This window comes from Triticum aestivum, chromosome 1A (assembly GCF_018294505.1).
Source record: "Triticum aestivum cultivar Chinese Spring chromosome 1A, IWGSC CS RefSeq v2.1, whole genome shotgun sequence".
Taxonomy (NCBI): Eukaryota; Viridiplantae; Streptophyta; class Magnoliopsida; order Poales; family Poaceae; genus Triticum; species Triticum aestivum.
Window position 1 is genome coordinate 254495283 of NC_057794.1, and position 6921 is coordinate 254502203.

Here is a 6921-nt window from a genome sequence, read left to right on the forward strand (position 1 = left end):
ACTATCCCTCAACATGCAACAAAGAGTCACTCCAAAGTCACTAATAGCGGAGAACAAACGAAGAGGTTATGGTAGGGTACGAAACCACCTCAAAGTTATTCTTTCCAATCAATCCGTTGGGCTATTCCTATAAGTGTCACAAACAGCCCTAGAGTTCGTACTAGAATAACACCTTAAGACACAAATCAATCAAAACCCTAATGTCACCTAGATACTCCAATGTCACCTCAAGTATCCGTGGGCATGATTATACGATATGCATCACATAATCTCAGATTCATCTATTCAACCAACACATAGAACCTCAAAGAGTGCCCCAAAGTTCCTACCAGAGAATCATGATGAAAACGTGTGCCAACCCCTATGCATAGGTTCATGGGCGGAACCCGCAAGTTGATCACCAAAACATACATCAAGTGAATCACGTGTTATCCCATTGTCACCACAGATACGCACGGCAAGACATACATCAAGTGTTCTCAAATCTTTAAAGACTCGATCCAATAAGATAACCTCAAAGGGGAAACTCAATTCATTACAAGAGAGTAGAGGGGGAGGAGAAACATAAGATCCAACTATAATAGCAAAGCTCGCGATACATCAAGATCGTATCACCTCAAGAACACGAGAGAGAGAGAGAGATCAAACACATAGCTACGGGTACATAGCCTCAGACCCGAGGGAGAACTACTCCCTCCTCGTCATGGAGAGCACCGGGATGATGAAGATGGCCACCGGAGAGGGATTGCCCCCTCCGGCAGGGTGTCGGAACGGGTCTAGATTGGCTTTCGGTGGCTACGGAGCTTCTGGCGGCGGAACTCCCGATCTATTGTGCTCTCAGATGTTTTTAGGGTATATGGAGATATATAGGCGGAAGAAGTACGTCACGTGGCCCCACAAGGGTGGAGGGTGTGCCCAGGGGGGTGGGCGCGCCCCCTGCCTCGTGGCCTCCTCGCAGATCCCCCGACGTGCACTCCAAGTCTTCTGGGCTTCTTTCCTTCCAAAAATGAGTTCCGTGAAGTTTCAGGTCAATTGGACTCCGTTTGATTTTCCTTTTCTTCGAAACACTGAAATAGGCATAAAACAGCAAATCTGGGCTGGGCCTCCGGTTAATAGGTTAGTCCCAAAAATGATATAAAAGTGTATAATAAAGCCCATAAACATTCAAAACAGTAGATAATATAGCATGGAGCAATCAAAAATTATAGATACGTTGGAGACGTATCATATAGCTCGCACAGTAGCTAGCCTACTAACACCAAGAATCATCAAACAAGCCCTGCTGATATGATAAACAGTTCAAACTTACGTCTAAGCATGCCATATATTACATCAAAAGCTGGTGAGGATACATCTGTTTCCATAACTCGGAGAGGGTTCGCATGATTCATCGCATGATTCACTATCAAACAAAAGTAGCAAGATTCGCCCACACAAGACAGTGCTCTGGCCCTAAGATGGTTTGATAACATGCATTGTTCTGGTAATCAAACACAGGGCAATGCTAACTACCCTGAAGGATTAGCGTGACCAGCTATTTCTTGTCATCGATCTCTCGGGCAATGACCACAACACGGACAGCGGCATGGGAATCGATTTCTGGGGCGATGTCCACAGGACTGACTGCGACATTGGAATCGATCCCTGGGGCGATGTCCACAGGATGGACAGCGGCATCGGAATCGATCTCCGGGGCGATGCCAACAGGACGGGCCACGACATCGGAATCATCAAGGACGTCCACCAGCACCTGCACAACCCTAACATATTAGCAAGCACATTGCAAATAATCAAAAACCACAACTATGGCAATAAGCCATTATTTTTTACCTTGTGCAGCTCACCGGGGGATCTCATCCCTTCGGGGGCCATCTCCTCATCCTCGATGGGGGCCATCACCTTGCGAGGGGAATACTGCTTCTCAACAATGACTATCTCCTCAAACTCGGTCTAGAGCCTCACATAGGTGGCAATCAGAGTTCCTGGGGTAGGCACGGTGGGGCCCTTGCTATTCTTCCAACTTTCTTTGAGGAGTTCGTCCGCCAACATCCTCAACTCTTTGGCCAGTGCTTGTTTCTTGGAGTTCTTCGTCTCCATGGGTTGGCCCGCCAACATGGTCAACTCGTTGGTCGGTGCTCGCTTCCTAGAGATTGCTGTCTCCAGTGGGTTGCCCGCTGGCAACTCTTTGCCTAGTGCTCCAGGATCCATCAATGAAGTGACAAACAAAAAGCAATCGAAAGGAAACCACAACCGCAATGAAAACGGGAAAAGAATAGGATGTGAGAATCGGTCGGTGCTTCGCAAAAAGAAGATTCTTGGAATGAAAATATAGCAGCATAACTGAATCGCCCACCTTTCCTTCGTCGGTACAGAAGAAAAATGGCAGAAGTGAGTAGCCTGGAGTGAGGTTTTCTTCAAGAAAGGGAAGAAAGGGCTTGAACGAGTGTTCCAGTGAAATGATGGTTGCTTCTTCCAGTCCAACTTGGAGGCCACCTTACCACTGCTGGTAATGGTGTGGGTTTTGTGATATGACGGGTCATTGTCGGGTTTCGGGTTCCGGCAGACCCTTGACGTTCGAACACTGGGGTGCGCGCGGAGATCTCTCCCCTACCGATCTACGTCCGATCCTCTCGTGCCAACTAAGATGAAAATGAAGAACAACACAAGAGACACGATGTTTATACTGGTTCGGGCCACCGTTGTGGTGTAATACCCTACTCCAGTGTGTGGTGTGGTGGACTGCCTCTGGGGCTGATGATGGACAGTCCAAGGAAAGAACAGCCTCGCGAGAGGTGTTCTTGAGTTGGTGCGATGAACTGCTAGGGTGAGTTCAGTCGCCTCTCTCTCTCTCTGCTGGGGTTCTACCAGATCTCTCCCGGGGGTCTCCCCCTACACTGTGGTGGCTAGCTCTATTTATAGAGGCCCTGGGCCTCTCCCCAAATAATGAGCGGGAAGGGCGCCAACAATTGGCCATTTCAAAGGGGAACATCTAGTACAAGTTATCCTGACCAAAGGTGGTCTTCGGCTGCCAAGAGCACTGGCGATGACGCCGTCTTGGGCTCCACGGTGACCTCCGTCCTGCCGTCCGGCTGGTCTTGGTCTCGTTGCACCGGAATGGTAACCTTTGCCTGATGCCTTGGCTTGTGCTTGCCCCCTTTGCACCAAAGGGGAAACAAGGACACCGCACAGGCCGGCGCCTGCCTAGCGCCCGCCTGGTCTCGATCGTCATGGCATACGTCACGGGTTCCTCGCGAGGTACCCCTGCCTTGATCTCTCCGCCTCTTCGCGAGCCTGCCTGATGAGGCTGCCTCTGCGGAAGCTTCCTGTTGTCCACCCCGCGAGGCTTGGCCCCTCGCGAGGGTCTTTGAGCTTGAGCTGATGAAGATGGGCCGTGCTGGGCCCCGCTTGAGCCACGCCGCAGGCAGGCAAGTCTAGGGACCCCCATTCCCAGAACGCTGACAGTAGCCCCCGGGCCCAAGGCGCGCCCAAGCTGGGCCCAGTAGGAAAATGAAAGGGCAAGCGCGAAGCGCCGTGGGCCCTATCAGCCTGCGGCCTTTGGGCGCCGCGTGGCGATTGATTGGACGTGGGTGACTGCGCTTCCCCACGACGCCTCGGCGACTGCATGACTTGATAAGTCCCTGCATTCAGAGAAACCGGTCATGATTACCTGCGATCGTGGTGCACGACGGTTGGCCTCCTCCGGCTATAAGTACGGGGCCGGGCGCCCCCCTTCGGCCCGTCCCTCCTTGCTGCTCCTTTCTTTCTTCTTGATTACTCGTCGGTCCCATGGCTCCAAAGTGATTCTCGGCTGCGGAGAAAGGAAAGGCCCCCCAGGCTGGGCCTGACTCCCCTCCGGCCAAGCGCGGCAGAGGCCGCCCTCGCAAGTATACCACGGTCCCCGTGGTGGCCTCCCGCGGCCATGGAGGCGGTTCCTGGCGTGGTGGTGAGTGCCCGGTTGCCGACAGGGGGCACGTCGTGGGTGTGCGCCCCCCTAGGCCATGCTTTCGCTCTGTGGAGGTGCTGCCGGAGTTCGTCGTGTGGTTGGCAGACCCATCCAGCACCAGGCTCCAGCTCCCCCGTTTCTTCGTAGATGAACTGTCGGCCAGCGCCCGGTGCGGATTCTGGCTCCAGGCAGATGGATGCTGCAGCAGGGCCTCCTGAGCGTCGCTGGAGGTTTCCGTTTCTGGGAACGGGGCTCTGACACGCGGCTGGCAGACGTTTGCCCGCGCGCGTGGCCTGAGCCGGTGGTGCACCCTGTACTTCAAGTTTGATGGCGACGCCACCCTCTACGTGAGGGTGTTCGGGGAAGACGGTCGCCGTGCCGGGTGTTGCCCTGAAGACGACGACCACGGCCGCCTGCCCAGCCCTGGCTCTGACCAGGATGAAGATGGCGACTGGCGTACAGGCGGTGGTGCTCGGGGCTCGCCGAGCTTCGGCGACCCCTTCGCAGGCAGCACCTCCTCCAGCGGTGGCCGCGACCAGCCTCCTCGCCGTCGCGCCCGCTTGGGCGAAGGTAGCGGGTCAGCCTGCCGTCGCGCCCTGGTGAAGCGAGAGGAGGGATCCGCCTGAGCCCCAGGAGCAGCTTGAGCCTTCGCTGTGGGTTGGCGCAAGACGAATCGCGCCCATTTTGTTTTCTTTCTTATCCTGCGCAAAAATAGTAAGTAATGTAGGCCCCCACGGGGGCGTATTAGAACTGTTGTTGTTTAACCATCGCGCTGTTTCCGCTATTTCCGCGCCGCGCTCCCATGTGCGGGAACTATTTTAGCTCGGTGGGGCTTGGTGCGGTCCTCGCCTCCCAAGGCCGTGGCCTCCTCGTGCACTTCGTGCCCTGCAAGGATCAGCAGGAGGGGTAACTTATGGTCTTAGCTGTGGGGGCGATCGGCCCAGGTCCTGCGCTCGTGTCGCGATGCCCGTGGGGCACGGACTGGGAGGGGTGCTCCTGTAGAGGACTCGGATAGGAAAGCTCCAAACGATCGGGGCAGAGAACACTCGCGAGGGCGCCCGCGATCCTCCCTCGCGAGACTTCGCGAGAGAAAACGAGGCGAGCGAGAGAGAAAGACAAAGAGCCACAAGCCAGGAACGTCAGCAACTCCAATAAAAACTTCAAATGGGAATAAACAAGCCAACTACGGAAAGCAAATGGGAAAGCCACGTCCGGCACCTATTCTAGTCTTCGACGTCTTCTCACCAGTGCGGAGCTAAGTGCTACCACTAGGCATGGGCGGGAGCCCCCGAGGCCCGAGGGCGGCACTCCGGAGACTCCGGGGCGTGTACAGCCCCACTCATTATCACGTGAGAGTGTCACGGGCGGCGAGCTTCACAGGCATTGGCCTTCTTCATAGGCACCGGGCCTTTCTTGAAACGCGGCAGCTTCACAGGCGTTCGCCTTCTTCATAGGCTCCAGGCCTTTTCCAAAACGCAGCGGCTTCACAGGCATTTGCCTTCTTCACAGGCACCGGGCCTTTTCCAAAACGCAGGGCTTCACAGGCATTCGCCTTCTTCACAAGCACCGGGCTTTTCCAAAATGCAGCGGCTTCACAGGCATTTGCCTTCTTCACATGCACAGGGCCTTTTCCAAAATGCAGCGGCTTCACTCAGGGGTAGAACCTCCGGAGATGCTGAATGTTCCATGGGTTGTGGATGGGTACTCCCTCTGGAGTCTCCAAGCGCGCGGAGCCAGGCCTGGAAACATGAACAACCTTGAACGGGCCCTCCCACATGGGAGAGAGCTTGTGCAGCCCCTCCCTGGAGAGAACCCTTCTGAGCACGAGATCCCCTAACTCAAGGGTCCTGGGGCGGATGTTGCGGCTATGGTATCGTCGTAGCGCCTGTTGATACCTTGCCGCATGCAGTGCGGCTTCTCGACGGTGTTCCTCCCCCAGCACGAGATCCGTCCTTCGCATGGCGTCCTGCTGAGCCTCGTCGAATGCCAGGACCCGTGCGGAGCGATGTCTGACCTCGTGAGGGAGAACAGCCTCCGCTCCATAGACGAGGAAAAACGGGGTCACGCTAGTCGGCTTGGTCGCTGTCATGCGGATTGACCATAGCACGGACTGGAGCTCGTCGTGCCAGCCCCTGCCATAGGCCTCCAGCTTCTTCTTTAAGGTCCTGGCCTTGAGGCTCCTCAGGACCTCCGCGCTGGCTCATTCAGCCTGGCCATTGCTCCGGGGGTGTGCTACCGAAGCGTAGCATATCTGCGTTCCAAGGTTAGCACATTACGTTTTGAAGAGATTACTGGTGAATTGTGAACCTTGTCAGTGATGATGCGGTTAGGCACCCCAAACCAGCTCACGAGGCCCTTGATGAACTTGACTGTCGAGCCTGCCGGGATTGTGCGGACAACTTCCACCTCGGCCCACTTGGTGAACTTGTCCACGTCGATGTAGAGGTAGCGATAGCCCCCTGGCGCCCGAGGGAACGGGCCCAGAATGTCCAACCCCCAAACTGCGAACGGCCAGGAGAGGGGTATGGTCTGCAGACCTCCCGCAAGCTGATGGATCTGTTTAGCGTGAAACTGGCAGGCCTCACAAGCCTTCACCAGCTCAATGGCGTCGCTGAGTGCTGTGGGCCGGTAGAACCCGTTGCGGAATGCCTTGCCGACGAGGGTTCGTGACGACGAGTGGTGCCCGCAGTCTCCGCTGTGTATGTCCGCCAGCAGTTCCTTTCCTTGCTCCCTGGAAATGCAACGTAGGGACACGTCATTTGACCGCTTCCTGTAGAGCTCGCCATCCTGGATGCAATAAGCCGTGGCCTGCCGTGCCACACGCTCCGCCTCCTCCTCGCTCTCCGGCAGAATCCCTTGCATCAGGTAGTCCTTGAGCTCTGGGTTCCAACATCCCTCCTGAGGCTCCAACACCAGGAGCAGGCGTGCCCCTGATGCCGGGCCGCAGACCGGAGCTCCCGAGGCAGGCGACTGAGGAG